Source organism: Habropoda laboriosa, unplaced genomic scaffold, assembly GCF_001263275.1.
Source record: "Habropoda laboriosa isolate 0110345459 unplaced genomic scaffold, ASM126327v1 scaffold523, whole genome shotgun sequence".
Classification (NCBI taxonomy): domain Eukaryota; kingdom Metazoa; phylum Arthropoda; class Insecta; order Hymenoptera; family Apidae; genus Habropoda; species Habropoda laboriosa.
This window is the reverse complement of record NW_017100752.1, coordinates 257,381-266,087: the sequence shown is the minus strand read 5'-3', so window position 1 is coordinate 266,087 and position 8,707 is coordinate 257,381. Positions and strand designations below refer to the sequence as shown.

At 38.3% G+C, this 8,707-nt stretch overlaps 1 protein-coding gene across 1 annotated transcript in view; it reads left to right on the top strand.

Moving 5' to 3' along the window:
* Positions 1 to 5,424: 5,424 nt before the first annotated feature.
* LOC108577177 (talin-1) overlaps positions 5,425 to 8,707 on the top strand; it is a 63,846-nt gene continuing 60,563 nt past the window's right edge. Inside the window, exon 1 of the mRNA XM_017940287.1 lies at positions 5,425 to 5,487. The gene's annotated coding sequence lies outside the window, so the exon portion shown is untranslated. The remainder of the gene's footprint in view (positions 5,488 to 8,707) is intronic.

The window sequence follows — 8,707 nt, the reverse complement described above, 5'->3', positions numbered from 1 at the left end:
CTACAAAGAAAAGTGAAAAACACGGGTATCTGGTGACACTTAAGTGACGTCCTCTCGATACATTTTTCTGTCGACGAGCTCACTAGTTTTATTTTGGAATTTTAGTTTGCAATTCAATCGTATGATAACACACTTGGAAAAAAATGGAGTCTCCTTAATTAACGACCAGAACGTGCAATCTATCACTGCACTAATCATGCAACTAAACGTAAAATTACCCCGCGAGAGCACAAACGTCGCACAGTGGAGTTCGCCAAAATTATTTCACTAATTTCAGCGAAGTCAAATTCACTTAAAAACGACGATACATAATCGTTTGATAGAATTTTACACGAAAACTCACAGTAGAATAAAAAATTCAGGAATAGTCCCATTTATTTCATCCTAAAATTTCTCAAATAGAAAGTCACATATATAATTAAGAAAAACAAGAATTTACCACCAATTTGTTAAAACAATTTATGCATAATATCACAGAAATGTTAAATTTCAGACAAACTTTGCCCCAAAAAAATTCAAACCACCAACGATTAATTTCTAACATCACAGAACCACCCTTTACTACCCTTCACTTCAATACCATTGTAACAACAACAAAAAAAAAAAACAAAGCACTTCTTCATTTTCTAATTAAGTTAAAAAATTACAATTTAGCCGGCGTTCTAAATAAAATGCCGCACAGTGCGTCGCCCACCCCAAAACGATTATGCAAAAATTCGCGAAGCGTGAGCCCTACCACACCCCATGGTCCAGCCATCTGATCACCTTGACGCCGACTTGGCCTTCCGGGGTGGCAAAATCGAGAATGTATTCCGTTTCTGTCCTCTCCGGTCTTCTCAGATCCAACGCACTCGAACCAGAGATACAGACAGATAGAGAAGGGTCGAAGGAGTTAAAGGCGGGGGTGGGAAGTGCACGTGTACATGTGAGAAATAGAATCTCGAACTCTCATTGCAGCCACGTAGTTACGTGTACGGTGAATATCGCGAAAGCGGGAGAGAGCGGCGCTAGGGGTTGAGATGTGTAGGTATATGGAGCCAACATCAGCAGAGCGTCTCGGCGTTGGAGGCGCCAAAGCGTCGCGGCGCCACCCCCGGCGCCCGCCATAACGCCGCCAGCACCAACCTCCCTTCACTCTCGCAAACTCCTCTCCTCCCTTCTCTTCATCGTCTTCTCATCCTCCGCTCCCTTTGCTTCCTTCCTCCTCTTCTCTCCTCTTTTTCTCTCGTCCTTCTCTTGAGTTGTCCTTCCTCCTCCTTTCTTTTTTCCGTCCGTATCTCGTTTTCGTATTACTTTTTATTTATTCCTTCTTCTTCTTACCATAACTTCCGCTTCCACAGTTTCTTCGCCACTTCTGCTCTTCTTTCTTTCCTCCTGTTTTTGCTCGTTCGTGCGTTGTTTTACAAGCCTTGCAGGGGACCTTTTTGGGTGTTTTTGTTTCATAGTTTGGGTGAGTTTTCTGGGTTTGTGTAATTTACGGTTGTGTTCAGGTATCGAGGGTGCATCGTTTGAAATTGTTTGGAACAGAAAATTCTTCAAATTTCGCGTTGGTTGAACGGGAATTTTCCGTGCTGAGGATGCTCTTTCGTGGAGCTTTTAATTCAAGTTTCTTAATTTCTTCGGGTTCAGTTTCATTCTTACCGTGTCTACCTTTTTTTTTTGGGCTAATTAAGCAAGGAAGATAGTGAATATAGCTGGTCGTTTGTTGTATAATCAACAGCTACTCAAATTTGGATGAGAAACTCCTCACGGTGGCCGGGTCAAATCTGACCCACTTTGAATTGATTTTAAAACTAAATTTTCCTTTCCTACTCATAGGAACACCATTATCTTATCATTGTAGGGTGTAAATATATTTACGAATTGCAAGTAAATAATGTTTATTTAGTGATTGTACACAAAATTGAATTACTCTTTACTGCATGTTCATTGCAAATATATTTTTGCAAGTGCATCAATCACTCGTCGATGGTCCACACATTATGATTTTATATTCTTTATAACGTAAAACTCACGAAAAATATTGTTGAAGACTTTCTGTCTCGAAGTTCTGAAGAACAGTGCATCGTTGCAAACTAACGAAAGAGATTATTCCAACGACACTCCTTGCGTTATCTACAAATTGAACAATTACAACTTACAGGATTACATTATCACTGCTGGGGTCTCAAGTGACCCAACCATAGGAATGTCAGGATCAAAGAATAAACTGAAAGAATTGAAAAATGTTTCCATAATCCTGCTCCAATAATCACTATAAATATCTCAGTATCTTAATAGAGTGTACGTAACAAAGATTTGCTGTGGAACTAAAAAACAAGACAATAGCAATTATCACTCTTTGTATTCGCAGTATACACTCTTTTTCTTCACAGAAAATTCACCTTTTCTTCCGCTATTTTATCTTAGTTCAGGCTCCGCCTGTTAATTGCTCTCCTCGAGTTCCCGTTCGATATTTGTTCTAGGGTGTGCTGAAATTTGCGAAAATCTCGATGGCGCCGTCTCGACGCTCGCGTCTAGCTGTTCGCGAAAATGGAGTTCCCTGGCCCTCTGATATTTCAGCCGATCCCGTAAACTCTCCGTCCAGTGATACATTTTCCTCCCTTTCGTTCTTCTTCTCTGCCACGTGGCCGAAACGTCGCAGTGCATCTCTTTTCTAAAGGAAGAAATTTTCTTCGATCGCACCGCCCGTGTTTACTACCAATAATGATTTCTTTCCCTGTTCTTCCCTTTTCGCTCCGGCCAAGAGTAATTTAACGCTTCTGTATATCTGTTATTCAAATTCTGGCCGCGTTTGTTTTTTTGCGCGCGATGCACGCCGCGCGCCAACTTTGAATTTCAAATCCGACGAACCGCGCGATAGATCGATTACTTGAATTAAACGTGACGGAATTTAGTCTTTTTGTACAGCGCGATGGACATTTCAGTCGTTTCTTTCTTTTCTATTCGTTGTTCTACGTTTACGTTACTGTGGACGTTGGAGAACTTTTGGAAGAATTTGTGTTACGTGGGCCAGGATTGAAATCGGCGTTATTAAATATAACGTTGCAAGTAACGGTTAATTTATGGGGTCTGTGTGAATTAAGTTTGCTACCATTGTCGGATTTTAATATTCATCCCCCGCGGGCGTAACGTGAACACGTGATATTTGCAAAATTACAACAAAAGCTGCGGCGGTCACACTATTGTTAAGTAATAATTATCGGCGATGCGGTGTATAATAAATACCGCGCGATATACCAATATTCTATGATATTACGTTATTTTGCGAGACGATATTATTGGTCGAGTGAAGAAAAATTTATTCACGCACAGTGATTTTCGGTTTAACAATTATTATAATTAAGTGGCATTGTCGGTGTGACGGTGTTAACACATTGTTGACCGGTCACGAGTTAACTCGTGTCTGCACTTGCATTAGCTATTTCAATTTTTGAAACGCAGGTCGATATGGAATATTGCAAAAGCTTTGTTCGTCGTGTTTAGTCGTGTCCGCTTTATTCTAAAAAAAAAATACTCTTCTTGGTATTTAGGTTTCCGTCACAATTCTACCTGTTTAGTCCTCGATGGGTATACCTGCCGCCCAACCCTTTCAATTTGTCAACATCTACTTCTATTGTATATATTTTCGCCTTTGTAATTAGTCTCGGGAGGCCGTTAGTTCGTTTCGTAACAGCAGTAACTTTATGTCAATCGTAGTTTTTCGACTTAAGAATTTGCTTTTCTTTTATATTAAAAGTTATATGAAAGATACATATGTCACAAGATACATGTGAAGTTTATTGGAGTTTATTTAGATTGTTTCACTTCCACGTTCAATTACGAAATAATAGCCGGTGACATGAGATAGCTTCTGCGTAAGATTGCCGGTCAACAATGTGTTAAGAAACAAAACTCGTTGTGGCGTGATAGAATAATTCTATTGGAGATGAAAGATCTGCGTTGATATACTTGTTTCATTTTTTCTTTACAATTCACTTTTTAGTTGTACGTTTAGTGTTCATTTTCCCTTTAAATTCGAATTCCATCTGTTGAGAATGTTTGTTGAATTTACAAATGGCAATTATTTAAAGACATTTTTAAATATAGAGTTTTATTAATTGAATTTATTATCTCAGCACTCGAGGATTAGTTTAACAAGATATATTCATATTTCATTATTTTCTTTTCGAAAGCATTTTGGATATAAATTTTTCGTAAATTTTCTCTATACTCGAAATTGATATTTTTACAGTGTAATTAATTAAAATAGCAGCGATTTAATATGTCCTTTATAATTATGAGCCTGTTTTCAATATCCTTGAGACAAAATACTATTTTCATTATTTCGAAATGTTATTGTAAAGATGAACTATTTTATTTTTGTAGTTACACGCATAATTTAACCCTTCGCACTCGGAGGTCCTTTTGCGGCAAGAAAGGTTGCAGATCGGATCTTGTTTGAAATTTTTTGAAACTAACGTAGAAATACTATACCGTTTTATTCCAATATTCGATGTATTCGATGTGAACTAATTTATGGAGGTCCATAGGTCTGCTCTCTCTGTCACGATTAATGATTTACCAAGTGACAATTATTTAATGTCGCTTCTCAGTCGCCACTCGAGTGCAAAGGGTTGATCCTCCCTAACGCCACGTGACTTGGAAATTACGTATCCATTTGTCTATATTTTATAGTCTGGTTTTATTTATTTACCGTTATACTATTGCACTATACTGTTGTACCTGCTGTTGCATTATTACCAGCCGATCTCTTTGCAGTAATTATAATTTAGAAATTTCTTAACTATTACACTTTTTCTCCCATCAAAGTATAAATGAAAGTCAACCAAGATTTTTCTTCTCGTGGACAAAGAAAAATCAGGATACGGAGAATTAACCCTTTGCCTTGGGATTTTTGTCACCACGTGTATTAGTCTCGGCTACTCACTGTTCCAATTTACCATTGAATAAGAATAAGTCGAGATATGTACAATTTGTCTTAAATTGAAGCTGAAGTGGGAGGAAGAATACAGATTCAATAGGTACATAATTGAGGAGCTTTCTGAAAGAAAGACGTTTCCTGGTAGATCATTTTTAATTAACCGCAAAGTGTTCAAAGATCTTCCCTCCAAATTTCGTCTCAATGTTCCATCGATAAAATTCAGAGCAGCAGTTTTTCTCTAGGTCAAACTAAAACTTCCAATATAACTTTCTCGATTCACTGTTTCGCCCTTTAGACTCCTTTTAAAAAATCTCCTCAATTCTTCTTTTGTCACATCTTCCCAATATTCTCGACTTTTCTAACAAACTCGATCTTTTCCAATAAAATATTCTCGACTTGCCTAATTTAAACGATTGTGTACCATTCAAACCGACATTTTTCCTAAATCTACGTTCCTTTCAGTTTTCAGAAGGGCCTGAAGGAACGAGCTGCAACTCTAGTCGCACAACGCACCCGAGCAAGAACGAAGAACCGCGGCGCAAGAGAGAGAAACGAGCGAAACTGTAAGTACCGACAATTGAAACGATCGCTTCCGATTTGCAAATCGAGTAGTCCTCGGGGCGAGCCTCTCACTTTCGTCACGATCCATCGTAAACCTTCGCATCCTCCTCCTCTGTCTATCTCTCTTGGTCGCTCGGCTATGAGTCAGACGAATCGTGAAAGTGTCCTGCTATCCCCGCAGCGTGCCATAAACTCACCCCTGCAGTGTCCTGGCCCGCGTCCTGTCCACGAATTTATCTTTATTCCGCGAGACAGCAGGCGAGAAGGATCCTTCCCTCGCTCAATATGGAATACTTCTTGCCCATAAGCCTAAGCACGGCGATACTTAATTGCGACAAATATGGCCCGTAAAATTTGAATAGGCATCCGCGTGACGAGAGAGGGGGGGGATCTATCTAGGCGTTGCGCACCTTCTTCCTGCGAATCGGTTTAATTTTATTCGATTCTCGGTGTTGAGATATTAACGGGATCGGTTAGGGGCGTCTTGGATATTCTTTTTTGGGACGGATCTGGAGTTAGACTGGTGGACTATGCGGGGTATTTGGGGGTGAAGTTCAGGTGGAACAACGACGAATTTTGTGAAATTAAATTCTCGGGGAAATGGAAATTTTGGGAGGGGATGGAACGTGTTCGAAAAGGAAGTTTGGGTTTGTTTCGGTTTGGTGTGCTTCGAGGATGCTTTTTTATGTCAGCCTGGAAGGTTAGGTTAACAGGATAGGATTTCGTATTTCACTTTTTTGGTTTTTGGAGCTTTGGATGCTTCGAGGGAAAATGAAACGTGTTTGAAAGGAATTTTGGGTTTGTTTTGTTTTTGTGTGGTTTGAGGATGTTTTACTATCTCAGCCTCGAAGGTTAGTTTATATTTCACTTTTTCCTTTTTTGGAGATTTTTGAGATTTCGAGGGAAAATGGAACGTGTTTGAAAGGAACTTTGGGTTTCTTTTTTTGGGGGCTTGTTTCGTTTGTATGTGGTTTGAGGATGTTTTACTGTTTCAGCCTCGAAGGTTAGTTTATATTTCACTTTTTCCTTTTTTGGAGATTTTTGAGATTTCGAGGGAAAATGGAACGTGTTTAAAAGGAACTTTGGGTTTCTTCTTTTAGATTTGGGTTTTATTTTTCATTTCTATGTGGTTTGAGGATGTTTTGTTATCTCAGTCTCGAAAATTGGATCAATATGATATGTTTCACTCTTTGTTTTTTGAAGCTTTCAGGTATAAAGGTCGCCTCTGTATTTCCGCATTTTAATTTTCTTCAATTTTCCGTACATTCGAAATTGCTATTTTTTTTGTTAACCTCTGTGGAATGAAATGGAATTTCACATGTATTTCTCTGATTCCATAGTTGAAAAAGTCAGTGCCTCAGTAGTGCATTAAAATTGTATCAAAGTGTATTTAATGTAAATAGTGTATTAAAAAAGTTATTACAATTATAATTTTATGAACGACTGTTTTATACGAGGGAATATCATTCTGAATTTTTTAGTAACCCTTCGACAGTTTATCCCGAGTGAGACTCGGGCAGTGCGTTAAATAACGAACGGTATTATTCGAGAGAGACTTTTGGGAAGAAAGTTGGAAAGGGACGAGATATTATTATCAGAAGTGTGACGCAGGGTTGTGTACAGTGTGCTTTAAAAATAATCACACACGACGTAATTATTAAAAAGATACGTGTGAAATATGAATTTTATTCGCTCTAATTCGTAATTATATTAGACTGTTGGAACATTCAAGTTTTATTTAATATCAAAGTTTTCAATATAAGATTGAAAGAAACGAGCAAAGTTTATTGCAATAAATTTTGTCATTTTTCCAATTTTCAAGTTAAATGTTTGTACTGCTGTGTAATACAATTACAATTTTACGAGAGAATACTCTCCTCAATTTTTAATTATTCTAATCATAAAAATAAATATTCCAAGTATTCTGTTTAGTTTTCTAAATAGTCCAAATATTCTAATAAATGAAATATTCTAATCACACTCGAGTTTCATTTAACATGAAAATTTAGAACCAGTGATCGAAAGAAACGAACAAGGAGCACAGAAAGCTAATAAAATTCACAAGTGTACCTTCGATATTTCTCTGAAAGAAGAGCTATAACATAAAACTGTACCAGTATTGAAAATGGTCACGTTTAATTTCAATTTCATTCAACCTCGACGTACTCGATGAAATTATTTAATCACCTCAATGGTGAAAAGAAAAAAGATATCGATTAAACGATCTATAAGTAACAGAACGAAGTGCAGATAATCGATAGTATCTCGAGTAATGTTCACAGATAGTTTATCGAGAGGAGAATCTTCCGTGAAGCACTTTTCATAAATCAAGCAGGTCTTAAATGAACCGTCGCAAATGGCGCCAAAATTCGAAGATCTCCGCTGACTGATTCCGCTCGTATCTCGGTAAATTATCTTCATTCTTCTGTTCGTGGTTGGTCCAATCGACGCATCTGTCGATCTGTAGTCCTGCAGTTGTGTTCGATGTGCTCGTGTGCAAGCTTCTAACGTGCGTTTGAATTTGTTTACCGTTCGGTTCGGTTATTGGGGTTATCTTAAAAATTCGACCGTAAATTTTGCGATCTGCTACCATTGATATTTTATTGGGTGTTTTATTGAATTTTTATAATGGTAATAAGATGGTGAGGTGGAATGGACGTTTTTATTGTTATTGTACTTTTATTCGATATCTATGCACCTACACGTGATAACGATTTTGAGTTTTCCTTTTTCTGCTGCTTCGTGTTTGCAAAGCAACTGTTTATCCGAGTCGTAACTCTCAGAGAGTTGAGCGATGCTCTCAGTCAGTCACTCTCAGACGCAGTGTCCACTCGCGATAGTTTTACTCTCAAAAGGACAATGTCACGATTTGAATTTAAAAGGGGCGCGCCTTTTTACCGTGATCGGCGTGCGTCCGCCGAGCGGCGTTGGGAGCGGCGATCGCGCATGCGTCGAGCGAAAAAAAGTATGGCGTATTGTATTGTATTAAAAACCACGTGCGTGGCGTTTGTTCTCGGTTTTGCCAATAAAAGTAATATAAAATCAGAAAATTCTTTTCCCGTTAATTCTTTTCTGTGCGCGAACAGACAGCTAGCTTATATTCGGCTCGATGTACGTACAGCGACCCAGGTTCGCGTTTCTTATGTTTGTCTCGCAAGAAATATCACGAGTTCTAAGAAGTGAAGGCCTAGAATTTTTCCCAGAACAGTTGCAAGCGTACAG